We start from the raw sequence: 27,670 nt of genomic DNA, 5'->3' as shown, positions 1-27,670 counted from the left end.
GGGTCCATCTTTGTATTCGTTAGAGCCAAATTCTTTAGGAATGGTCTTAATGCTTACACTGCTTAATATTATTGTTGACAGCATTATTTGATAGATTGGTTGATTAATGTGGCTGTCTAAGCTTACATGCACCAGTATTCCCAAACCAGTCGGGGGGTTTTGTAAGACCCTGGCTTTGTGGTAGCATCAAGCTGTGGCTGACATCAACTGTGTCCTCTTATGTTCCTTGATCCAGTCAGTCTTTTGTCTAACTTTGAAATGAAGTATCAGAGTATCTTAGGCTTTTTTTTCCTTTGTTAATATCACTTATGAGTTGTTATTGATTTGCATCAGTCAAATGCTACAGAAGAGCCTCTTGGTGACCTGTCCCTGTGGGTGTTCATTGTAATGCACCTGAACGCTTAATGAATAGATATGGATAGAATGATTCCCCTGCCTGCAGGGCTTTCAGGATAGGTGTGCTCTGAACGAATGGTGTTGCTCGTGGTTAAATGCCTGAGTCCATCCACACACCATGACACTACTGAGGTTCAATAGTTCTCATTTTCCTGTGTGAAAAGCTTCGTCCAGCTGATCAAGGAGTAGATATACTTCTGTATGACTTTGGCCAGTCTCAAACCAACTAATAATTTGTCATAGTCACAGGTTAACAATACATGGCCAGAAATCTTGTTTACAAGATAATTATCAGCAATGCACAAATTTGTGAAAATGCTGCTTAAATCTTGAATTATGTTTATTGGAAAATAGCCAAATAATTTATTCTAAATGATTGGTGTCATGAGTCTGAAACCCACTATCTAATATTTACAACTCTCCTTTTGTTTCGTGTGTATTCACTTTTTCTACTGTTAGCACCCAGCCTCCCCTTTGTCAACGAGGCAGGCAACAGATCAGTCAGAGCATCCTTCCATGGGCTAGGCAAGAGGGAAAAAATTTCTGTAGTAGCTGTGTCAGCCTCTCCTGCATGTCCTCCTTTTTGCTCTCTGGCACTGGGGAATTCCAGATTCAGGGAACTCAAACCCTGCAGTGTGGTATGATACTCTCTGTGTACCAGGATTAAAATTTCAAAGATGGTTCTTCATTTTGGATGTCTATCTTAATGGATCTTGGTTTCCAGAAAATGTGAGCCTTGCACTTTTAGGGGAATTTGGCAATAAATTGGCATAGCCAATAAGGCACTTTCCAGTGACAATTTAATATTTTTCTACATATCCTGTAACTAAACTCTGGTGATATTCATGCATTATGGTTTAGTGCCAAACGCTCCAGAAGCTCACTTGTTAGTCTCTGTCTACACCTAACACTAGTGGAAGATGAAGTGTTAAACGTCTTTAATGATGACAACAGAGTATCTACAGTTCCAGCCCACATTTCAGACCTGCATGTAGTACGCATTCTGCTATATGTGGGCATCAGGAATCACGGAGCCTGATAAATCRCTGTTGGGGATACATTTTCAGAGTAGTGTCTGGCAACATAGCTGGGCAATTCCCATTAATATTAATAGGAATTTAGTAGATAAATCTCCATGAATAACTTTTGGAAAATTTACCCTTAATGTGCCTTACATTTCAATAGGCTGAACTGCGTTTTGAAATTACATTTGAGAAGGGCAATGCGATGGATGTAATAACAAGGGATATACAAAAACCAGTAGGACGCATATTTCTGCGTGACACTGGAGGCTTTCAGTACTTCTAAATCAGAGCATCCTGGAACACTATTAATGAAATCCCCTTTAACCTTAAGGGGTAATTTTTTCTAAGTAATCCACGGGGGATTTGGCTGTTAAATTTCCATTAACRCTAATGAGATTCACAGTATTACAAAGCAAGTTCCCCACCAGCCATACTGAAATTTTACCCYCTGTGACAATTAATCATGCCCATTGGGCTCCCTAGTGGAAATATGAAGCAGACTATATGGCTAAGCATGATACGTGATCGATTGACTCTCCTGCAATAACTGATTGCTGGTAAGTTATAGCCAACTCACAGTTTTGGGCTTTTATAGCTGAGCGGCAAAAGACGTGGCATCCCTGTCAAAAGCAGACTTGTAACTGCCAAGGCTCTCTGCAGCTCACGGATCCGGGTGTCAAGGATTGCAAGTTGTRTTTTACTGTCTTCCCTCTCCTGCTGTAACATTTTCCTGGCTCCCTCTGAGTCTCATCCCTCATTCCAGGTCCTGCAGATTCTCCCCAGCAGAAGTGCTCGTCCCCCGTTCACGTACCAGGACACCCATGACATCCCGCGTGTTCTCATTCTGCCCGAGCCAGGGCCTGTGTATTTGCTCACCTCCCTTCCTTCCTTTCTTCAAGGAATCTGCATTTTTCAAACTATTGTGAAAATGGATAAGACAGTCTGAATGGCGGTAGTCCTGCTGGAATGTGTTTGCAGCAGCCTTTTCCCTTTCCTTTAAGTCTGCTACTTGATAGCATCGACTTGTTTACTCCATTTTATTCGCCTTTTTGTAGGGAGCACTCTCTGAGGTTGTGGGCTGGTTGGATGTAACAAGCCAAAATCATCACTCAAAGAACTGGAAAGGGAAAAAGCACTCAGTTAAGCATAAGACCTAATATGTCCGCTAAAGAGTTCGCTCCKCATTGTTGTTATACTTAAGCGTTAAACATGGGAGAGTACAAAATTTACCCTTACAGCTTTTATGCTTCGTTAAATCTGTGCCACCTAACCAATTGGCCTGGGGGCTTTTTTTCTCACCAGTGCTCTGTGACATTTTAACACACTGCCAAAAAGGCAGCCTTGGGCTGCAAACTCAAGAAAGTCTTAAGAGGCTCTTTGATGTACAGTATAGTATTATGGTTAAACTAACTGGCAAGCATGCCAAGCCAGGAGTGCCATGCAAAATCAACAGCATTTCTCCAGGCAGAATGCTAATTTATAGCCACACTGCATGACTATGTCATTTTCCTAATGAATTCTCCAGTGTGCAGAGGTGCACTAAACAGCAAAGATAAATACTGGTGTACGGAGGTGCATAATACAGATTTATAGCCTTAACAGAACACAGAGTACAGATGTTTTGCATATAAGCAGGATTGTTTTATGGGTTTTTGCAGGCAGGAGTATCTGTATTCTAACTAAGGACTGTTTTTCAATGGAATTGAAAATGAATAAAGCAGCAGGAAACTTTGTTAAATACAGTTTGGCACCGTCCAAATGACAGTGTCTTCTATGTACACCGGGACAAGTGTTTCAGCTCTCTGTGAGAGCTATCCAGTGGCCTAGACGGGGTGTTGAAGAGGGAAAATCTTCAAGATCACCTGAGTAACTTTGAAGCCCAGATGCCACTGAAAACAAGAGAGCCTTGAGAGAGCACTTAGGCAAGTTTTGAGAATCTCTCCCAGAACATGTATTAAGCTAGCCCAGCACCAGCATTAGCCCAGGTTTTCATTGCCCTGCTCTGTCACTTGGCATGGAAACATCCAGTACCTTGTTATTAATTTTTACATATTCAGAAGCATATTTCAGCAGAAATACTGCTTTTTTTTTGATTTCCCCCMCACACACACACACATACTGCTCTTACTGGGGAAAATAAAACAAACTGCTTCTATTATGCTATGTTTCCACGGGGAACCTTACTAATGTGCATAATATACAACAGCTGATGGCAAGTGATGATAAGTTGCATATACCAGTGGGACTTCTGGAATGAGTGGTTTACAAAGCCGGGTAAGTAATGAAAGTCCATAAACAAGACACTCAGCGGAGCAGCAGAGTGACAGAATTTTGGCTCCAAGCTTGAGGCCGTTTGGCTGGTATTGGAAATCCATATAACATCCCTCTCTCCTGGCATCTGTTATGTTGAGAAGGTTCAGTTCATTACAATAACAAATTTCAACTAATCATGGTTGCAGTCTGTGCCTGTTCGAGTGATGGGCTTGCTGGAGCATCTCATAACTTGGTCTCACGCTAGTGGGTGCTACAGGACAAGGCCTCTGTGATAAGTTGTCGCTCCCTGACTCTAGGCGGGTACATGTAGGGATTGTAGTTAATGCAGGTGATCTGTGTAGCCTTTCTGATCAATCCAACATAATTAAAGGAGTAATTCCCTGGTTTTAGGGCCAATTTACCTTTCCAAGGCAGTGTGAATGCCTGCAGCTGAACTAATAACAAGGTAACATCTTAGAGCCAATTAAGTGAAAATGAATTGGTAGAGCCCGTTAGACTTGATAAAGTTCAACAAGAAATAAAGCAGGTGAATTTTTCCTTGTTAGAAACTCCAATGTTTTATGGAAAGTTGGAAAATCCACACTCTCATAAAAGAGTACCAGACTCATGTTCCTGAAGGCACTCCATCTCCTTTAGTTTCAACCAACATCTTCCTAAAAACAGAGCTGTACTTCTGAGGGGTTGGTGATTCAGGAGAACTTGCATGTATTATTTTTGCAGGATGTTATTTTAATGAATGTTCTTGTAGACCAGCCCTCATCTCTGAAAAGATTCTATTAATAAAACCAGCTGTGGAGCAGGAAGACAGAATGGTGTTATTAGCAACTGCAAAACCCTTTCAAAGCACTATTCATCATCCAAATAATTTACTAAATGGTTTCTGAGAAGAACTATTAGTTAACTGGCAAGAATGAGCCACATTAACATTTGTTTATTGCACTGGGGCTGTTGGCCTTGGGACTTGGACCAGAAGATAAATTACATGAAGAAACCCAGGTGGGCAAATCTGAACTGCCCCCTCTGTGGCAGACCATTGCAATTATTCTCACCATGAGAGTTAGTCTGGATCAAGACCAGATGCAGATGTGAGGCGCAGTAGCTATCTGCGACCCAGTTCTGCCCTCAGGTTGCTCCAGCTGATTCGCACCCCAGCTCGCAGAGAGATCTCGGTACAGCCCCTCTCTCCATGTTTTTGGCCTTTGTTGTTGTTGTTTTAAATGTATTTGACCCTATTTCTTGCCACTGTAGAAGCAAATTGTTCATGTTAACAATGAACTGTGGCAGGTGCTGCTATTTTCACTACAGGTGCAGGGAGAGGATCTTATTCTGGCAAGAGCTCAGACCATCAGTACTATTCTTGCAGAATGATTTTGCACAAAAGCTCCTTTTTTTAAAACTAAATTCCATGGTACCAGAATGTAACATAAAATCTGGAATTGTTGTGTAATGGGAAACGTAAGGACAAAGAGCACTGCTGAGTGATTACAGATGAATTTTTCCTGCTACCTGATTGGATTCATCTTAAGTGTCTTGGCTTACATTGCACTTGGCTCACAGGAGCAGTAGCTTTGGACAGCCACTCTTGATAGCCTTGTCATGTGCTATCTCTGTATTTCTGCTATATCCCTTCCCTTCCTCACACTTCAAATAACTGACTTGTATTTGATAATCCAGTGTCAGTAACTCAACATCAGAAAAAAGTATCTTAATAACCTCTTCTTGCAACTGAAATTTTCTTGCTCTCCAGGCCTGAGTGACAGCACATGTCCATCTTCTTTTTTAGGTTGGTAAGAAGTTTTCTTTTCCTCTCTACTGAGAGATACCAGTGAGAAACAATTTAATGGCCACATTTTAATTGGATATTTTAATACCATGTGAATTGATTTGACTGGAAGGAAGAAAACATTGTCAGTGTAATTTAATATATGCATTTGTTTTCTTCTGAAATGGGACAGATTTGAATCATTGATTCTTTCTTTGCGTTTTCTCTACTGGGAAGTGCACTTCAGGAATCGCTAGAAAAGAAGTGAGTTTCTCCTTCTCCCTCCATGCTTCTGGCATGCCCTGGCTCGGGTAGGCAGGTYGTTCGGGAGCAATGCTCGAAGGTAGCGTGGCATACGCTCGTCTTGCAGGAAACGCACTGGCACYGTAGGCAAACTGTTGTGTGAGACAGGAGGGCCTATAACAAAGCTTTATATAAATCAAAATAATAAACCGGTCAGCAGCCTTCAGTATGTGTTTTATGCATCGGCTGGCTCCGTGTCGCCAGGGTTTCACTCCCAGCTGGTAGGACAGACAGGAAGGTCAGGCTTTTACTGGAAGGATTTCTCTGCCTTGCAAAGCAAGCCAACCCGGAGCCATAGCATACACAGGATGAATGGAGTTCAAGGCTGAAGTGAAAGGGTATGTARCCCAGCATAAATGACCAGAAAAAGAACTGCATAGTATTAATAATCGGTCCCCAAACATTTCCAAAATAGTGCCCACAGGATGCAGCGGGCATCTCGAGGCTGAAAGTGGAGGAAGCAGCAGCAGGGTCCCTGCCTGCCTCTTGGCTCCCAGCTCCCTTTGCTCCCTGGCAGCAGCAAAATGCATCTCATTTCCTTAAAGTCTGTTTCAACTGATGGCAGCAAGGTTGCAGCGATGTAAGGACGGACAGCATTTGGCACAAGGTACTGTTTAGCACTGTTTGTTTATTTTGTTCTACCGTATGCATGAGGCCTTGATTTGCTCTTGCATCCAGATCAGCCCTGGAACAAGATGAAGCAATTTGCTTTTCAGTTTTCCRTTTGAAGCGAGGGAATAAAGGGAGGAAAAAACCCCGTGTTTACCTGAATAGTGAAGCAAAACTGACCACACAGTGGCAGCCTTTGTTACCTTAATTCAGCCAGTTTAGAGGGGTTAGTAAGGCTGTGTGCAAGTGTGAAAAGGCTGTTCAGAACTGCAGTATTAGTGCAGAATATAAATGTTGGGCGCAATCCATTGTCTCATCGTGTGAGATACCTGTGAAGCCATTAGCTGATTTTTCTAAGTATGTGCTCTTTTTCACCTAGTGAAAAAATTAATTAGAATACTTCAGATACGTGAACGGATCTGGTAATCATGAGTGTCTTGCACTTCTTTGTCATGTGCAAATGGGAGAAGACAGCTATACATGTGATGAGCTTATTAAATCTATGACATTGGTTTCAATAAGGAGATCTAATTCAGAAATGTAATGGTGTTTTAGCCTACAGGTTATATTTTCATTAACACATTGCGTATAGCTCTTGTAAGCAGGTGTCCTGGACGCTAACTCCAGGCTGGCCTGGCCGGGTGCCGGGCTAAAGCCTGGACCTGTAGCAGCCACCGGCTCTGTTGCAGTCACGTTTGCAGAGCTCCTTCCACACATACTGGATGAGATGCAGTAGCTTGGCAGAGTGCGAAGGAGTTTTATACACATTTGTTTTAAGTGTCCTTATACCTACTTGGTGACAGGTTTTTCCTTTTTGTCTTTTGCCTGGTTGTATTTAACTACTCTTTTTAGATTGCTTTTTCCAACCAGCGTAAATGCATTTTACTGTTCACAGTGTGTTTCGCTTCAGTGTTTCAAAGAGGTAGCAGCAAACTATTTACTCATGTCAACACTAAGGAGCAAATCATTTCTATCAGTTACATGTCTGTGACAAATTTCAAAGTGCTTCTAGAATTTAGCAAATCCCTTCAGAAGAGGCCGTTAAAGAAACTAATGTCTGCTGATGTAACTCAGAAAAAATGAATCAGTTCGAAGTGCAAAGCAAGCATGCGTGTGCAAAGTGGCCTTAGATCGCTAAACTGTGATCTTCAATGTAAGGCCACTGTACACCTGAATTGGAGCTTTCACAGATGTCTCCTATGTTTATTTAAATTGCATACATTTACTTTGATACCTTTTAATTGTTTAATCGTGTTCATCCCTGCATTAACAAACCCTAAATTATCAGGGTCAAAAAGAAAAGTGAGTGTTAGATTAGGTGTCCTGCACCACTAAAACCCTTAAGCGGATCTTCTGTTGTGTTAGGGCTGTGCACTGGGCTGATGGAAGTGAGTTAGGCTCAGTGACTTTGTCCATCAATAAGTTGTTGTACCAGACATCATAAGGAGATCTGASGGCTCTAGAGCATCAGTCTGGTAGAACAGAATGGGAGAGGTGTTTTTCTGAATGAAGAGTTTACATTACAAAGGTTGCATACTTCTAAAAGCCATTGCAAAACAGATGCATTAACAGGTCAGATTATCAGTGCTAAAGGAGCACTGAGAGATTCTGACCCAGCTCGTTCCCCCATTGTATTTGGTGCAGGTAAGAGAATTCTGTGCTCCAATGATCATTTTGTCAGGTTGACGAGAGAGGCAAAAGATTGGAGGGAAAGGGGGATGGGAATGTCCCCTGCCAAAGGTCATCTGCAAGGCAATGGGGATGGAGCTGGGATTATCASCGAGCCCAGGCTTTCTGGACTTCCCATATGACCATCCTGGTCCCTGTTTTCATTTGTGTCTCCAAAATGTGAAGCCATAGTGGTAAGGTGTGGGCATGATCCACATGTAGATGCTTGTAGGTCCATGTGTTGCATACTCCCTTCAAGGTTTTGCAAGATGATTTCCTTGAAAATTTGATTCTTTTCTGTTTCTTTCCCATCTCCTGGGTTATTTCTTCTGGTTCTGCTTTTTGGCAACCTCAGTCTTCATTAAAAACCTTCAAGCATGTGGTGAGAGTAAGAAATATGTTAGCCTAGCCTCTGGAGACAAGCTTCCATCTAGCATGATAGTCAGCACAAAGTTCTGGACTATAAATTTTATTCTTGCTGTTAGAGCTGAGAACCCTCAGCTGAAGATGGACCAAGAAAGAATAACATTCAGAATTTTGAAAAATGACCTCTGATTTACAGTGGTGACACAAAACTAAGTACTGAGTTATCAGTACATTCCTCACAAGATTTAGTGCAGTATCTCAAGCTAACTCCATGTTTTTTGAACAGCACTACTGTGTGCTTTTGTGAAGCAATCTGATTTTTCTTTCTCATGCACCTCAACTATCCCATAGTGTAAGTTATTACACATCTCTCCCATTAGACTTTTATTTATCTGCCCAATGTAAACCTGCTGACACCTTGTCTTTCTACTGCTGAGATATGATGTCCTAAAACTCAGTTATGGCCAATGATAAAGGGGTTGTGGCTGATTTTCAGCTGAGAGATCAGGATGGTTTCCTTGAAATCAGTAATGAGATGCCAATACACACCAGCCGAAGGTATAAACCAAGAAGCTGTACTTGGTCCAGATTCATGTTCTGCTTGCATTTTTATTTAGTCTTCAGATGTGTTAAAAACAGTTGTGTCAAATGTTTCTGCCTTAGCAAGTTGAAAGCTGTTGATGTTTTTCCAGACATGGTCCTTTTAGAACTGTAATTCTGAAGAAAGCTGAAAGGTGCCAGACTAGCTATTTCTGTATTCATGTACTAGTGAATCAGAACAGCTTGAATTTGGTGCTGGGTTTTCCGACAGCTTGGAAATGCCTCGTGCCTTTGGAGCTCATGCTTCATGTGTGTGCATCTCGCTCCTTCGCCTGCTCAGGGGACAAAATCATCTAACCTGTACCCTGTGCCACTGTGAGGTGAGAAATAGGGCCTTACAATGGCTTTTGTTTGGGGGGGAGGTGGTTTTTGGTTGTTTTTTTCCSTCAGTCTGCCTACTCTTCCTTGTACTCTTGCCCTGAGAGTGGCCTGATTAGCATCTTCCATGTTGTTGACCTACAGTTTTTATTTTCAGATTAAACCTGCTGTTCCATGTGACCACTCTTTCCTTTTCTTAAAGACCACATACATGCTGGATTTTGTCAAGGGTTGTGTGACCCAGTGCAGGAATCAGGGCTGAGCTACTTGTCCCCACAGTGCTAAAAATTGGTCAGTCGCCAGGTCTGTGCTTAAGAAAGGAGAAAATGACCTGTTGTGAAGCAAACAGAAATAAAATTGTGATGATTTTCATCAAGATGCCAAGACACTGTCTGTTTTCAAGGATCAACTTGGCCAAAAGGACCAGGCTTGCTGAGCCAGCTTTATTTCACATACGCTAGGGTTTGTTTGTTTTTTACCCTTTTCAGTTGTTTTGTTTTTAAATATGTCTCTAGGCGTTAGGATAGGAGAGAGAAAATGAAACAAACTGACCCTCATCCTAACGGCCCTGAGCTAGAAGGCAGTATTAAACATTCAAGATGTCCAGGTCCTGGTGCTTGACTGCTTAGAGCTGCCACCCTAACAGCACTGCACCTTCCTGCCATGCACGGGTGCCCATCACCCAGAACAGAGGACAGGGAGCTCCTTGGATAATCCATGCACCAAGGAGCTTTTGGTCCCCGAAGCGCAGGATAGCAACTTGCAGCTAGAGTGGTATGGGACCATGCAGACCCAACCAAAGCCATGGCAGTAAAAAAGCTTATATTAAAGTAGATATTGATAAGGACTTCAGAGAGGACAAGGAAAGAGGAGTTGGTATGTGGAGAGTGAGAAGCCATTTCTAAGGAAAGTGACTCCATGAAAGAGAATACAAAGCCAAAACATGAAATTTTCAGTGTCCCTGCATTATCCCTCTGCTTTTTGGAACACCCTCAAGTATTACCATGGCTGAATGTGTTGGAGGGGAACAGCATGAGAAATAATAGAAAAATAATCTCTTTATAAGAAGTGGGGGCTAATACCCAGAGGCATCTTGACAACAAACAATAACAAGTCCCTCACACAAAAAAGAGGTACTCAAATAAGGCAGCATGCCTGCCTGACACCAAAGCCTGCCGAACAAAGCTTCCCTTGTAAGTCGTGCCCACTTGCATGCAGTAGATGATAAATACCACTAAACCCTTCCAAAGGAGCTTTTTAAAAAAGAAAAAAAGAAAAAAAAAAAGAAGAACCTTCAGTCTTGGATCTCTGCCCTACAGAAAGCCCAAGACTTACTTTGACGTGTAGCCAGTAGAGACAATTCAGGAAAAAAGTAAAGGCCAGGTCCTCTGATAATGTAAAGCCRTCTGGCTTGATCACTAGCCCAAGAAAGCAAGTGGAGTAGAAACAATAAAGTAATTTTATTAATGTGTTAGATGCCATCCTGGCCTGCAGTTTAGTCCCTCTGCTTTTCTCTCTTATACCTCCTCCCAAGCACATGCACAGTCATAACATCTGTTTCTCTGTCATACTAGAGAGGCACCTGATTTAAAGAAAGAGCAATGCAGAGGGTGAGATTTTCCAGATGATGCTCGGTGACCTAGAAGTCTAAGTCCCATTGGATTTTGTCTTGAAAATTTCCCTAGTACAACTTTGGCCGCAGTTCTGCCGTGTCCTCCCTGCAGGGAGTTTGCAGTACTGCAGCACACCTCAGATTTGATTGCATATTTGTGTTATTGCTTTTGGTGAGGTGTTTGTTAAATTGGAATAATCTGGGAAGCAGTATTGTGGGATTTCCCCTCAAATCAAGCTCTGTGGAAGGATGCTGAGAGTTGCTTGTATAGAAATATACCCTAAAATTATATATATGTGTATATAATTATCTCAGTACATATAGGCAAACTGTATTCTAAAATGAGTGACAGTGAAACATGCTCCTAAAATTTAAATGGTTTGTCACAACACCTACAGCCTGCTTTCCCTTTYGATTATATTGATATGCTGATATTCACATACAGAATCTGGACTGGAAATTACAATAGAAAATAAGTTATAAGAAAAGCTTTATATTAAAACTTCCTATCCAGATTTCCAGTGAGTTCCGAAACAGTAGAAGACAACACAGTGCTTTGTGCGTACATTGTTCGTTCTTTCAGTACCTCAGAGAAGCTTTGGAAAACACTGAGCCGTATACCCTTGATGTCAGCCAGAAACTCTAGCAGATGCAAGTGTTTGCTGAATCTTTGGGGCTTTGCCATCAGTGCAACTTACTGTGTAGGTTGAATTCAGTCCTTAGAGATGATAACTTAGATGGTGTATGATTACCTGGGATGAAAAAGCAAGCAGGTATTACCATCTTTAGGAAGATAAATGAGATTATAAAAACAACAGAAAATGTAATTTGAAGCTCCTGCCATCAAAGACTTCAATCAAAATTCAGGTCCCAATTCGGCAAGGCTCTGGAGTACCTTCTTAGTGTGAAGCACTCGTTTACGTCCCCTTGATGTCAACGGGAATTGAGTGCCTGGTTAAAATTAAGCACGTGCTTAAGGGCTTTGCTGCCTGGAGATGAATGCATGCATGCTGTGAGGCATCCTGTCTTAGCTCACAAAATGAATGCCTAAAAAGAAATAGGAAGCAACACATTTGAAAAATGTAGCATTATTCTGCACAAAGGCACCACAAAGCAGCTTGTGAGAAAACAGCAGGGAAGTGTTCAAGCCAACATGGTCTTCCATTGAAAATGAAGGGTACAGCAACTAGGAAGGGGTAAAAGAAAAGAAAGGGATCCTGCTTGGGAGGGAGGAATAAATACCAAATCTCTTCTCCAAATTAAGAAGCAGTATTAAACAGGAACACCAGCCCCACTGCTGTTTCTTTCCTTAAATGAAAATTAAGCTTTCAGGGAAGTTCCTCCCTCTGATTCACTTCTTTTGCTTCATTCATCTGCGAGGACAGGGAGTACTTTGAGGCAGGTGCTGGTTTTCCTTTGGTGCGTTTACAGTGCAAAGATGCCCTCGCATGATGTGGTACTRCCAGGAGGGATGGTATGAATCAGCCATACACCTTCGGAGAAGCAGAGCAGTTCCAGCTTGTGTTTCTCAAGCAGAAGATGAATCTAGTCACCAAACACTGCCTCCTGTTTGTTCCCTGTGAATTACTGGAAGAAGAAGAGCCCTGTCCAAATACCATGGACCTTATTATGTTGGGTAGGTTGTTCCACCCATCCTCTAACTCAGTGGTGCTGACTTTCTTGAAGAGCTCATCTGAAATCAGGAAGGTCACAGTCATTTTAAGGAACAGATTCACCAAAGGTATCCCATCAACTTACAGAAGCATGCCGGAGAAATGTGGTTATTAATATTTGAGGTTCACATCTTACACAGCTGAAACTGCAGAACAATAAGGAGGATGCTGCCCAGTCGGCCAGAATTGTCTTCTGAAGATTTTCACTGCACAACAGCTGGAACCTTTCTTTTTAATATAACTTTATCTTTTAGTAAAGGTAGGCTGAGGATTTCTGTCAGGCAAAACTCTTGTCATTTTGTGGCACTTATCTCTAAGCAGCATTATCTTGCTCTGTTTTCTTAAAAAGATGAGGCTGGTTTCTGAGGCACCAAAGTACTTCACCCGCATTGCTACAGCAGTGGAGTTTGCCACTCTTCTCTTTTGAAGCAATCTACAAGTTAGAACAGAACAGTAAAATTTTTGTTTTGTTCCTAACTTTTTTAGCCACAATTTCTCTTTTAAATTGCTATGTGTTATCTTCATTCTGCACTCAACAGAGCCAGAAGACTGCCTTTTCATCTGCATTTCTTAAGTCTGCGTTTGCAGTGCAAAGTTACACGGAGATGTGCAACTGGTTGAAAAGAGAAGGTACCTGCCAGGCTCTTTGTTCTGTGTTTGTAAGTGCCTGGTACAAAAGCGTGAGGGTCCATGACTGGATTTCCTAAGCGCTATTATGGAAGAAGGAAATAGTAGTAGTAAAACAGATAAGGAGTCACCTCCTCGATAGCTGAAGCCACAGCAAGAGAGTATCTTTTAGTTGACATACATAGATAGAAAAAATAGGACATTTTTGAGCTTGGAGACCTTTCTTCTAGTTTTAAATCCCTAAAACATCATGGCTACATCATCACTACTGCATAATTTTGTAGCACAGCTGGAACTTAATTTATATAATCCAGCTAAGGAAAATGAAAAGGACATTGTCTATGAAATTTTACAGCCTAGGGTTGTTTTTAAAGAATGTAAGTAGAAATACCAGACCTTGTTTTTCTGAACATATTTCATATTTGTTTGAGTTTTGAAGAACAGCTTGTAGGAACACTAGTACCATGGTGCGGCGTGATGGAAGCACAGAACGTGGTGGCCAAAGGAGAAGGTAAGCAGGTGATGTCCCTGCCACAGTGGCTTCCTGGAGGTGTTTTTCGTTCTCAGCATGAAGCAGTAACATATGGTGCCACGTCCAGTGCTGTTCTCCCTGCAACTAATTCCACTCAACAGGCTCTCTAACCACCACCTGTCAGTGCTGAAAATTTGTTTCGCAGAAATATGATTGCCACACTGAAGTTTCCTTGTGATAAACGCACTGTAAGGCTTTCAGAAAAAGAGAAATAGAGCAATGTCATGTAAGTACTCCATCTTCAGTACCCTCTGATCCTCGCTTTAAAGTTTCATAACTAACTGACAAATGATGCTGCAGACATTTTCAGCAACTACAGTATATTGTTCTTAGAAGGGCTTTTATCATTTTAAAGCCCTGGTGTTTCTCTTCCCCCCCCCCCCTTTCACTTTCAGGAAGCAGATGCTTTATGCTTATAGATTCAGTTTCTGTGTTTCAGCTGATGAAAATGTATTTTGTTTCTTTTCCATCTGAGTGCAATAGTTACCTGAAAATCTGCCAGTGCTACTCATCACCTCACTAATGGGACAGCCGAGCACTTCGAGTGCGTCTATGATTGTAGGTACATCTTTCTCATACCAACAGATGGAGCAGTATAATATACCTTGGAGCAAGCTGTGAGTGCTCTAGCCTACCCCAGGTGCTGATGTTCCTCAGGGGACCACCTGGCAGCTGGAGAGCCAAATGACTTAGTTCTCTCYGGGGTTGCAAAGAGGCAAGAGAAGCTAATAACTAAATGATTGCTCCTCTGACCTTTGGTGAATCTCCTCCTTCGTACCTATTTTAGACTCAAATCCTGCTCTCACAAAACTTGATGCCACCTTTCATTTTGATGTAAGGAAACACTGAGAAAACAGTGCTGTAGAACCACATTACCTAGGGGGGAAGTTCAAGGAAGAACTGATTTTTTAGAATGGCCCCATTCCTACCTTGGTGCAGGTATGGCCTGTTCTGTGACTGAGGATGGCTGAAAATGGTGATAGCCATAGAAGCTGTAATGTTTGCTCTTATAAAAAAAGTATAAATTGCAGTCCTYGGTGACTGGAAGCTTAAAAAAATACAATCTACTTCATCCTTGGCGTAGATGTCATCCATCACTGACATAAAATACTGGTTTGCCCTAATAATGTGTTTTGTTGAAATTGCTGGGAGTAGTAACTCTTTCATAGAATGGCACTTCAGTTAGGGCAGAATTATATTTGATGACATGTGCCCTTATGCTTGTGACGATCCATCCAACAAAAGGCAGTGGTTACAGTACAACATGCTGCATAGCATGGTGAAATKTGCAGTAGCAAAAAGTTGTCGACCCACACCTGGCCATCAGCTACCTGCCGTGCTCAACTGGGAAGTGATTGCAGGTGGCTAAAAAGAGATGTATTCATTGATCCCTCCCTTTTTAAGGTGTCCCAAATTGGCGATCTGCAAACTGAGGCACCCAAAAATCAGTGATGTCTGGAAGACCTTAGTCTGAGTCAACACAGCTTCTGCCTACCTGTCTGGAAGTAAATTGTGGGTATTTYAAAACAATTGTGCTGCTGTTTTAAAAACAAAAAAAGCAAGGTGTTTAATTTCTGTATATCTTCTTCCTCTTCTGGTTAATGTGTTTGTAACAGAGGGCAGTATTATTATCTACCTTTTACATGTAAGTASAAGCGTGGTGTGGAGTAACTTGTTCAGCCACTCAAAGACTCTTGGCAGAAGCAGGAATTCAACCTAGGTCTCCTTCTCAGACTTAATAAAAATGCCCTACCCACAAGGTTATGCTGTCGCCTTACGTGTGTATATTATGCATAGTTAATACCCATGAAATCAGTACCTGAATTTTCCACAGTCTCTTTATCATCCTGAGATGCATTTTTTCAGCTTCTTGCTTTAGAAAATGCATTCTATTTTGACTTTTCTCATAGTTCCTATTAGAAGTAGTCACGGTTTGATATTAATGTTTGCAGTGCTTTTGACACAGTGTGAGGCATGAATATCTGACACCAGCTCTCCTTTGTATATTTTGGCAGCAGTTTAATGTCATTATTCTTGCTGAGAAAGTGAATTTCTTCTGAATACAAAATAACTGTAAATTCTTTCAAAAAGTGTTTCTTGTGTAGCAACTTGTAAAAATTGTGAAATATCAAAGAAGTGAAACAATGTGTTTTTTCATTTTGTTGATTGGTATAGTTTTTGCTAAGTTAGCCTACTTTTGCTAAGCTCAATACTTTGGAGAAAATTGTTCATAACATTACATTTATCATATATTGTTGCTTTGATTCTTCTTTTTGGGTTTTTTTTTTTTTCTGGTCAGATTCAGAATGTACTTTATTGATTAAATGCCAGCTTTCAATACTAATTAACCATGTTATCTACATAGAGAAATCAGAATTCACCAAAACAAGGGATGAAGACTTTTAGTCTTCATTTGAAATTGTTTAATCATAGTTATGCTGAGTTCTGTTTTGATTAAGTAGAAGATGATTAGAGATACCCATCACTCAAAGATACAACAGCATCCAAGTTAAGCGCAGACAAAGTTCTTAAGCACAGTTTTTAAGTTTCTGCTCATGTCAAAGAAACCAAATTGGGGAAAATGCTTAAAACTGAGTATGTGTTTAAGGATGTTTCAATTTKTTGACTCTCAGCCTGAAGAAGCACCCACAGTCCCCATGCTGCTGGAAGAACCGGGCAGGCAGACAGGTCTTTTGTGCTGAGACAGAATTTCCCATTTCGGTCATAGGGCCATAGGTATATGATTTACTTGCCCAACTTTGTCATACCACAGTCATAGTGAGCGTGATTTTGCATGCTGCACGTTCATGACAATATGCGCAATAGCCCTACAATGAATAGAATGAAGAAGATTATCCTTAGCACATGCAGTTTTCATGGGTAGCAAGACTGTGCCACAGTTCCTGTGTCTTTTGCTCCATCTTCTTTTTGCAGCTGGAGAGAGAGGTGACAGAGTAGAGTGTGGACAGAAGGAGAAACCTGTGGAAGCTATGTTACCATAGTATAAAACAGAGCAGACTTCTGATACTCGGTGGAGACCGAGTATCTCACAGGTTATGGAAATGCATTTGGCTCCTTGCAGCTATGCTGTCTGAAGCTGGAGTGGAGACCCAGGCCTGGTATCCTCCACTCTGTTAACTTCACATATCTCATACAAATATAAACAGGTGTTTGTTTTTGCCTTGTGAAATTGGTCAGAGATTATAGTTGAAGCCTGTTTCAACCCAGAATGAGGTCACTCGGAGGCACCCCCTTCTAACCAGTCATCATACCAATGAGGATTTTTACTCCAGCACCTGAAGGTATCCGTTAAGTTGAGAAACCAAGAGATGGACTTAGCCGTACTGTTTCCTGACAGTACAGGATCATCCCCTGCAATTTAACTTCTCTGTATGAAAAAAGTAGTGTAAAATTTCATTTTGAAGTTAATTTTATTTAAGATAATTTTTGAAATGTGAAGCATCTCACTACAAAGCTGAGGAGATAGTCTAAATTATTCTAAGCGGTCCTTAACAGAAACTGCAGAAATATACTATTAGTTTTATTAGCAATATGCTCATTTTTGCATATGCTGAAAACACTGAGGTTTAGTGGGTCCAGTTCTGATAACAAATAGATCCACCAACTCCATGGAAATCAGCAGAGCTCTCCAGGTGTAATTCAGATATTCGGTCCCACTTTGTTCAATAAATAGCAAGAGACAGAAAGGTGAGAGAAGAGGAGCACTGTTTTTAAAACACRAAAGTGTTCTTGTGGCCAACTGCTGCTGGGTTAGGCTTGTATAGTTTCAGACTAACTTCACTCAAGTCAATGACTTTATTGTAAATTTACAACAGTCAAGCTGAAAGTACTGTTTAGTCTTTTGTTGTGTGAAATGTATCAGAGAAAAAGAAGAAAAGGGGGGACACTGCTGACTATGCCAGCAATGCATTGTAGGGCAYGCTTCCCACAAAGCATCAGAAGGGGAGCATTAGGCACTTGGGCAGCTTTAAATGTGGAGGAGCACTGATGACGGAAGCAAGGACATTTTCTCAGGCAAGGAAGTCTTTTACCCTTTGTGGCTCTTGAAGTTTGCTTGGAAACATTTCCTATGATTTTGTGAAGAGAGACAAATTGTTACAGTGTATCAAACTAGGTGCAGAATGGAAAATTTTACCTGCGCAAAAGACTCCTATAATTCACTTATGGYGTACTTGTGAGTTACTGAGCTTTCGGATATGAGAAATAACCTTCGTAAGTCATTGCTACTATTGTGACTCATCCTCTTGTCATCCACATGTACTGTTTTTTCTACCATACCTTTCTAGCTAAAGGATATTATAATTAGTTGATTAGAACTGTTACAAGGTGCTCTGAGGAGTGAACAATGAGACTATATGTTCTCCAAGCTGAAGTTATTTTTTTTCAAGAATGCTGCTTTCATCTTAGGGGTGGGTTACAATATTTTTGATTAAATGAAATCCAAAAAAAGTTTTTTTCCAGAAGTTCAGAAATTAACATCTAAGTGCTCTAAAAAAATTCTTGCAAAACACACTTCCATTTTCATACAGCTGCATTTTCAAGCTTCAGCAGAATCAAAAGGTGAAAGGTTGTTTCACACTTTTTCCATCCTCACTGTTCTGAGGAAGAGCAATCTGTGTCTTTGGAAATCCGTCCAAACCAAGCCAAAGTCAGACAATTATAGGAACTCTGTTTGCCTCTTCACTTTAGTTCAAAGTATTTCAACTTACTTTTCTTATCTATATTGGGATTCTTCTGTGAGTTAAGTCTTTTATGAAAAGGATTAGTAATTCTTTATTGATGGACACGTCGCTACAGCTGTGCCAGCTGGGCAACCTCTAGCTGTTTTTGTGAGACTGCAGTTGTCCACTCCAGGTGTCAGCACCTGCCCAAGGCGCATCCTACTCACAGACATGAAGCTTTTATCCTCCAACCAACAGACCGTCTTTGGCCTGATTTCATTAACAAGAGGCACTGCTTGCAAATGTGCCTCTTTCTTCATAAAGTTTATTAGGTATTAAATTGTTTTATTGGGTATTAAATTGGTTTAGAGCATTACCTTCTAGACTACTGTAGCTATAAAGATTTCAGTGGCAATTCATGAGATTCATAGAGAATTCGAGACAGCAAGACTTCCCTAAGTAATCAGAAAAAAAGAGAACCCACCCACATTGTATGTACTGCCTGAGGTGATGACTGCTAATGAGATAACTGTGGTSTACAGTTCTGTTATAAAAATAGCTTAAGTAGGAAAGATAGCAGGTTCTTCAGTAGATCATTTCATGGGTGTGTTCAGAAGCGCACTTACTTGTTTGACTTCAAGATAAAAGGGGTTTTAACTCGTGTTAACACTGGAGATCCACTGCAAGTTAGAAAGAGTGATAGTCTAACCTGGTCAGGGTAGTGGCAGTGAATTGTTAACAAGCCAAAAACCTACAAGGCACTTATATAGGCACTTAATTTTAGCCATGTGAGTGGTCCTGCTATCATCAGTGGCATTACACACAGCTTCATAGTTAAGCAAGCAGTCAAGTGCTTGGCTGCATTTGGAACTAAAGGCAATTACAAATTGCATTTTTGCCCTCAGTTACGTTGTTCTGCATCACCAGTGAAGAAGTCACTTACTAATGATCTCCAAATGTATACAAAAGGAGAAGATTTCCAGTAGCAGAGTTCTCTTTATCTCAGCAGGCAAAGGCAAAACAGGATCTAACTTTGAAAAATTGCAAATAGTTTGGAAGTAAGGTTCAAATGGGGACAATCTGCCCAGGGGTATAAGGAATCTCCCTAGGGCTGCCTCTCAGCCTGGGCATGCCTGGGAGCCGTTATAGCAGGGCTCTGGTGATCCGCCGGGGTCCTGAGGGCCCCGTATGCCCGGGAGGTTGCCCTCCAGCTGCACTGGAAACTGCACATGGAGGTCAGCAGCGTGCATGAGGCACGTGTATGGGGAGACCTGGGGACCACCCCCAGAGACCTCTAGTGTATCTCCGAGTACGCTCAGAGGGACTGAGTGGTGGCTTTGCTCTGCTTCTTAGAGGAAGTAGACTTGAGAACATTTTGCTTCAGCTGGCCTTTTCCCAGTATCAGTGAGGTGTTTTTTTTCTCTCCTTAGCATCATATGGTGAGTGTCCTCATGGGTTAGCTTAAAATAAAGTTTCCGGTTTCTGTTTGAGGAAGAAAGATGTTTGCAGAACATTTCCTCCCTAGGTGTTGTCACACAGTGTGCTCTGTTCTGACCATGATGTCTGTTTAGGAGTAGCTGTTGCTTCTTGCCTACTCTTGAGTTTATTAATACAAACCCATGACTATACTGCTCTCAAGTGCATTAAGTTTGTTCTGCTGGATAACTTTGGTTTACTGCATGTCCTTGGTGATTACAAGCAGAGGAAGATGTTGCTCTATTGTGTCTTGGATTACTGGAGAGGGATGCACGATGCATTCATGTACAGTATTTTTCCCCTTGTGAGGCAGGTGTTCATCTCCATCCATGTTTTCTGCCCTGTAGTTATAATAATAATAACAGCTTGAGAAGTCAAAGGAAAAAAAAATTCTTTGGGGAAATTCTAATTCTGCGTCGAAGGGTCATTGTGCTGGATTAGGACCCGGTCCAGGAAGCTTTTCTGATTAACCTTTCTTAAAAAAATKAGAAAAATAGAATTTGCTGATTGTCACACTTTCTTCTGAGGCATGGTATTTTATTGCTCCACAATACTTTGTAAATTTAATATGTGAGGTTAAATCCTCCCACTTCTAGCAGGCCTCTTCAATTAACCTGGCTAATGGAGGACCAAGATCCTCACCCAGCAGTTTATGCAGATATTCCCATAACTTCTATTTGGTTTTTTGGTAGCTTTTAGAGAATGCCTGGCCTCACTACAAAAAGTAATAGAGGGCTTGCCACAGTAAGCCACTAAGCTGTTCAATGGTTAATTATCTTTATTGCTTAAAAAAGCAACTTATTTTGAAATTTGAATTCACTGAGCATTAGTTACCAATCATTAGATTTCATTATGTCTTTTTCCGCTACATTAAAGATCTAGGATCAGGAATTTCTTTCCATATAGCTACTTAGAGACTGCTATCAAATTGTCACTTGGACTTCTCTCAGACAAAAAATTGGGCGGCTTAAGTTTCACTGTGTGGCATAGTTTTTAGATTTAAAAAGACACTTCTGCTATTAGAGGGAACATTAGTGAAATCTTGTTAATTTGTCACAGAAGAGGAACACATTTGCTTGGTTCCACTTGGGGAAGCTTCCTTCCACCTGAAATTTAAACACTTTCACAGGTGCAGGTATGGGGAAGGTTTACCTGCAGAGTTGTCTAGTGATGGCTGGCTACCGTCTTCAGAGGCTCCATTAGTCGTGTCGCACGTCTAAGAGCATGAATGCAGGTGGACATGAATTTATATATGACGTATTCTCTCAAGGATGTAGATGGTGCCTCCGAACCCTGCCCAAGGGCTTCACACGGAGAACTCTGTCATTTGACAGGAATCATTGCATACCTTTAGAGACAGTGTTTAGAGATTTTTAGGAACAGTGTTTTTATACTCCCATAATTTGTACTAATCTGTCAACATGTGAATGAATTGGTGTGTTTTCTAGGGGCCATCAGTAATCACTGACTCTAATCGGGAAGGAGGATCCCAGTTAAACTACACTGGGGAGGCAGGGGCGGGAATAAGAGGGAATAAGTTCTTAATCGGAAGGCAACGATTCATTACGTTCATCCTATCCCACACAGACTGTTTGTCTGATTTGGCTTCTCTGAGTTTGCCTGGGCTCCTGCTAGATGACTTGCTCGGTCCTGAGCAGCCTGCCCGTGCRCAGCTCCGGGGAGGCCCCCATGCAGGGGCTCCCCGGGAGCTGGGAAGGGCCAGTGGATCCTCGGGAGCACCGGTCTTGTCCCTGTCCTGGTTCACCTGGAGCTGCCARAGTTTCTCAGCTCCTGATTCCTATCAGACCCCCAAGCAGAATTTTCCTTTTGAAGTTGTAACGATGAGGAAAAAATGGATTGAACACGAATTTTGAAATGGTGAGCAGAACTAATTCTTCCTGTCCAGAAACCCTGCAGAGATCTGCTGATGAGCAAAAACTCTCTGCCTATAGTGGGCAGAAGCTTTCACTAAAAGCCCATCAAGTGACCAAACATGGGTTGCATTGGGATAATCATTTGGCTAAGACACTGGCCTGAAAATTAGAAACCCTGAGTTCACTTCTGGCTCTGCTATAGGTTCTGATGGGACTTTGAATAAGACATTTTATTTCTCTATATTCAATTTTGTTCTATGGCATATGGGAGATTATATTTCCTTCTGCCAATATCCATCTTTTCAGAGAACCTCAAAAGTGCTTCTGGTATTTTAATATGTACATGTGTAGCACCTGGCTGTGGTTGAAGCTTCCAAAACTGCTGTCACATTAAAAGCCACAGTAATCTGCATTGTAAAATTGAAATCCAGCCTTTAACAGGTCCGTGGCAACATAAATTACAGCCAGACATTTTSTTCCAGCAAAGCCAGGTAGAAAAATATCACCTCCTCTTTGCCTTCATCCCAAAACAGAGAATACCRTTCCCTTGGATCCCAGCTGCATACTTAGTATTCCCACATCTGTCAAAATGATGCAGGGTTGCAACCGCTATTATTAAAAGTGTTTAAAGCAGACTGCATCATTTCGAGCTGCCCAGATTATAGAGCGTTTGTGTGAGCAGCTCAGCTGGGCGAGTGCAGGCAGCGATGATCTCCGGGGACGGGGAGTGCAGGAGGCAGAAGGAAAGAGCCAGGGCTGACACAACAGCCCCAGGGAAGCTCTTCCCCCTTCCCGGCCCGAACRAGCCCCGTAACCTGCCGCGGGGGCTCGGCAGCGGGGCACGTGCTGCCGCAAAGCCCGTTGCGCTGCAGTGTGACGGGGGCTCRAATCGCCCTTGAAGCGCAGCATCCGTCATGCGGTGACGCCATCGCTCGGCATCGCCCGGTCCTGGCGCGGGGGCTGTGACCCAAAGCAGTCAGCCGAAGGCGGCAGCGACGGGCAGCACGGGAGAAGGAAGGAGTTGTTGCCGCCGCCTGGCAAAGCGGCTGATAGGGCTGGAGTTCCTCGGAAAATGCAAGCGGTAACAGCAGCAGAGCATGTAAACACTGACGCAGGGCAACAAGGCAGGGTTTTGATACAGTGGACACTGCTGTTAGAGCTAGCGGAGAGATCCCAGAGGGCCTGGACTGCGGTTATTGCTTTTGTCTTACTTCATCTCTGTAGAGGTATTACCTGCCTGTGACAGCCTGGCTCTAACAAAAGATGGAAAGAGATTATTTAGAGGCAACAGGACAGACAAGTGGATTGTAATCCGTGTTACTCACAGCAAAGATGCTCCAGGGCAAAATTAAATGAACTGAAAGTCCAGAAAAGTGCCTTCATAAAAATGATGTAGAGCTATATGTTTTTCAGATTCGTGTACAGATGATAGGCAAAGCAGTGCAACCCCAGTAATTGCTTTTTACCATCCATTCTACTTTATCAGAAAAGGTTTTTTAAGAGAGAATTGTCTCTAGGTTGAAAAAGAAGAATAGGAAAAACTCTTGATTATTTCTTTGGCAGCCCAAAATGTTTACAACAAAGGCTCCACAAATAAATAGTCAGATAAAACCCGGAGCTCTATAAATGAGCATTTTTTGACCCAGCAGGGATAAAACACATCAGCCATGCGATGAAAGACTTAATCCTTTGGCACTGACTCTTTCAGTTCTTGGAAATTCAGGCTTTAATGAAGCAAAGTAGTATTTAATGACTTCTACTGTTCTCCAGAAATCAAAAATTACTGGAGTAACAGAGRTGTGGGTTTTTGTTCTTGTTTTTTTTGTTTTGTCTCAAGCTGTAGTTGAAGTTGGAATAAAACTATAGCAGCTATCCAGGAACATAAACTGCCATAGGTCATTAAGTAAACTGTATTTATTCTAACACAATATTTTTCTGGTCGTATCTGACATCCTTTTGCATTCAGTTTTGTGCTGGTGCCTGTATTTGACTGTGTTATAGAAAGCTGGCTCTGGCTTGCTCTGTTAGATACCAAAGTCAAGCAGTGCCGTGCTTGTGAGTGCCCGTTTGTGCTGCTTTCGAAATAATCCTTTTTAATGCCTAGCGCTACGTAGAACGCACAGGGACAAACTCTTTGCAGGGCCAGGGAAGGGTGAATAGGAATGGGACTGAGGGATGTTCATGCTCTGAAGTCCTCCCCCGACTGCCTGTGGGGAGTTCAGGCAAAGTGCAGAGATGTTCCAGCTCTTCCAGCCCTTTCCAGGCTACAAAGCTCACGGAGGCAATTGAGTTTCATAAGAGCGGAGTCATCAAGAGGTGGCACAATTAACTTCCAGTTCCTAACTTACGAAATTGGGATGCCGTTCTCCCTGCCCGCAGTGGATGTCTGTAAATCAGTTTTGGGTGTTGGGATGMAAGTCCCTGCGTAAGAGCAAGGAATGGTGGGTGATGCGCAACATTTCTAACCTGTGCTGAGCTCTACTGTGCAGTTGTGTCCGAGGGCAGGGACGGAGCTTCTGCCGATGCCCTGGGTGCTAGATGTCGCCATGTGGTCCACCACAGGGGCAGTCTGACCCAGGAGGCGAGTTTGGGTGAAATGCTTTCAGCTGTAGATTACCCATCTCTTAGGTTTAGCAAGAAGTGGTAAGTCCAAGGTGGAGAACATGGACTTGGTTCAAAGCATGGGCTTTCTCATACCTCRGTTGTTTTCACGACTATCTCTGACTTGAAGGGTTTTTAAAAATCTGCTCAGAGCAGAAGTTTGGTGTGAAGGTTCCCAGCATAAGGCTTGAGAATTATGGTTAATGACTTAATTAAAGAAGTTATAAAAATGGCAAAGGGTAAATATCAGTGTTTTCTTTGTAATCAAGTAATAATCTTTTATTCCATAATGGGACAGTAATTTTCCAAATAACTTTCTGAAAAATAATATAAAAAGAGTATTCTGTATGTGAAGTCATCTGTTGAGAGAAGGAGAATCCATGAAACTTTTTTTTAAAAATGACACATTCTCCACAAAAATATCATATTTTCCAATTTTGTTGAAACCAAATATTTTGCTTGACCTGAAGTGAAATTTCTTTCTGTGTTTTGAGTTGCCAAATACCTTGAAATGCCAAGCACATTTTTGGTTCAATTTGAAATTATATCTGTATCTATATATATGTATTTAACTTTTAGAAATCTCTTGCAAACAAAGAACATCTCTTATTTGCTCAGCACTTTAATAACATAGGACACTATCTTCCCGATAAGCTGAAGCTAATATTTACAGTGTTCAATTTTGAGGACATTTTTAGCTCCTGGGAAAAATACTGCCAAATGTGCATGTGTGTTTCCACATTCTTTTGCTAAATGGAATGTGTCCTATTTAGTTTAGGGAATAAAAACATGCCTAACAAACTCCTTTATATGTCACCATCAATACATTCCTGTTGGTGACATTATACAACAGAACCAAAAAAAGCAAGACTAAACAAAAAAGCTTCCATACAAAAGAGTTTGTGAGCTAAAGCAAGCCTTAGTCTAAATCTCAGTAACTGGGAATGTAGCTGGTCCTGAAGAACTGAAATGAGAAGAGCCACTACAAACCTCTGTCTGGTGATACACCTAAGTTCAAATTTCCCTGGAGATGCAACAAATAAAGCTACAAATGTGCCAGCCTACTTTGCAGTCGTAGGATTTGGAGAGTCTCTAGGGAATTGCCTAGCAAAAGCACAAATGGCTTTGTTCTTCTTTTGCATTTTACCCAAATCTCATCCCCTTACAAGCTCATTAGGTGACATGTTAAGCTCTCTGTTCACATGAAATAGCTTAGTTAGTCAGGCACTTCACAGCCTGTGAATAATGTTGTTATCTGTCCATTAATAGCAGCAGTGGAGCATTTAAGCGGAGTGAATGAGCAGGGCATAACAGCAGTGTCTGCTGTCGAAGTTCATTTTCGCTGCCTTTGTCCCTTTCCTCCAAGGTGTCCAGCAGTTGTTCCAGATGTGCAYTGTCCTTTAGTCAGACCGGTGAGGTCAAGAAGTGTGGTGAAACCTGGCTTTTTGGCATTTTTCTTCAAATTCTACCTGCTGCACAGGTGGCTGCCAAGGGTAGCTGTGCCTGGGCAAAAGGTTGGTGTAAATTAGTAGCATGGTTTTCAGCCTTCAAAGACGTGATTTAGTGCCAGAGTCAGCCTGGGTCAGTTCTCATTTTCTCCTTACCAGGTAGCTTGTTCCAGTCATTTGTGCCTCTTCAGGAGACTTCCCAAAGTGCTGGGAGGTTTGTGTCTTCCCCAGGAAGATGCTCATAAGCATGAGTTTGTCAGCTAAGTAAATAAGCGTACCCAGTGGAAGTCAAGCTTGCTTACATCTGCCTCTTACATCTATTAAGGATCTGGCACTTATCTGTGTGAAACAGGACTTCATTTGAATGCAATAATCATTTATTAATTTGGGAAGCACTTGTCTCTTCCAGCCAGATGATCTTGCCTGATATAAGCAGGTGACTTTTTTTTTTTTTTTAATATGAATTACATGTTTAGTTTGCTGAGCTGATTTGGGATGGGTAGGTGGGAAAGGATGTCTGGAACTGCAGTAATGATTTGCTGTGACTTCTGCTAGCTAACTCTTTTTCATTGCTCACCTCTGACAGTTTAACTCCCAGAGAGCGGTTTGTGGAGTACATTATACCTCCAGCTTGAGTTCTGCTGTAAGAGTACAAGAGCGAATGCTCTAATGTAGTGTGACCAGGCTGGCTGTTTTCTATACTTAAAAGAGATGGGTTCGCACTGTTTGTTACAGCTGTATTATCTGTGTTGCACACTTAAAGTACTAAGACTTAGTGAGATTTATAGAACTATTAAGAATGAGCAATCAGATATGTCTCCTGGATGATAATATTCATAGTTCCTACAAGTGCTCCTTTGGGAAGGTCATAGAGGAGGAATGAGGAAGGATTAAATGCTTTGAAAAACAAGAGTGTCCCCCACACCATCAGTACATCTGCAGGTCACAGCTGCCAAACTTCAATTTAAAGAGTATGCTCCCAAGAGATGGGAGCTGGGCCAGCTCCCCGAACGCTGAAAATCCAGCGTCAGAACTCGGCGAGTTGCTTTTGCCCCATTCGGCCATTTTTCTTCCAGCTACTTTTTTCTTTCTGTTTTCCTCGCTGACACTGCACTGCCGAAGGTGATGTAGCAGAGCTGCGGGGATCTTGCACCTCAGATCTCCTGGAGCTCCGTCAGCCATCCTAAACAAGCATCTCTGCTGGCTACGCTCATCTGCTGGTTGGATGTGTCAGGCGCCTGCACCTGAACAAATCCACCCGTAGGTCCGCCATCCACTGAGGGGCCAGCTGCAAAAGTGCCTTAGATATGACACCTTCTCCAGGACTGCTGAGCTCTGTGACTTTCTGGCAGTATTATTTTGTGCCCTTTAGTAACACTGAATCACTGTGACTTCTCGTAGCCACGTTCAAAGCTGAATTCAAGCTGAGACCGCAGATGTTTTCATGGTCTAAAATATTAGTAATTAATCAGAGTTTGTAGTGTTTCTGCATTAGAGGAGGCTTTTACTTTAATAGCCTTTGTTTGAATGTATTATTCTAAGTAGATCAGCATGCTAAAATTTGCATTGTAAAAGATTGTTTTGGAACAAAGCAGGATCTAATGAGCATATAGTAAATCCCTTGGCTCTGCAGTGGAGTCACAATAAGCATAATAGGTCTCACTGAATGAATCCCTAGCAGCCTAAAAGCTTTTTTCTTTAAAATAAAATAGTAACCCTGCAGGATTTAGTGCAGACAATATGCAAAGATCATTTAAGGGACTGTTGTGGAAGGAGAAAACAAATGACGACTCCACTTAGAGTCCTTTGAAAGGACCCTTTGTG

General features: G+C 41.8%; 1 protein-coding gene across 1 annotated transcript in view; it reads left to right on the top strand.

Moving 5' to 3' along the window:
- The window catches only part of GALNT9 (polypeptide N-acetylgalactosaminyltransferase 9), a 157,922-nt gene that overhangs the window by 99,859 nt on the left and 30,393 nt on the right, over positions 1–27,670 (top strand). The window lies entirely within an intron of this gene.

This window comes from Apteryx rowi, unplaced genomic scaffold (assembly GCF_003343035.1).
Source record: "Apteryx rowi isolate R43461 unplaced genomic scaffold, aptRow1 scaffold_15, whole genome shotgun sequence".
Lineage (NCBI taxonomy): Eukaryota > Metazoa > Chordata > Aves > Apterygiformes > Apterygidae > Apteryx > Apteryx rowi.
Note: the sequence above shows the minus strand (reverse complement) of the source record. Positions and strands in the feature narration are given on the sequence as shown.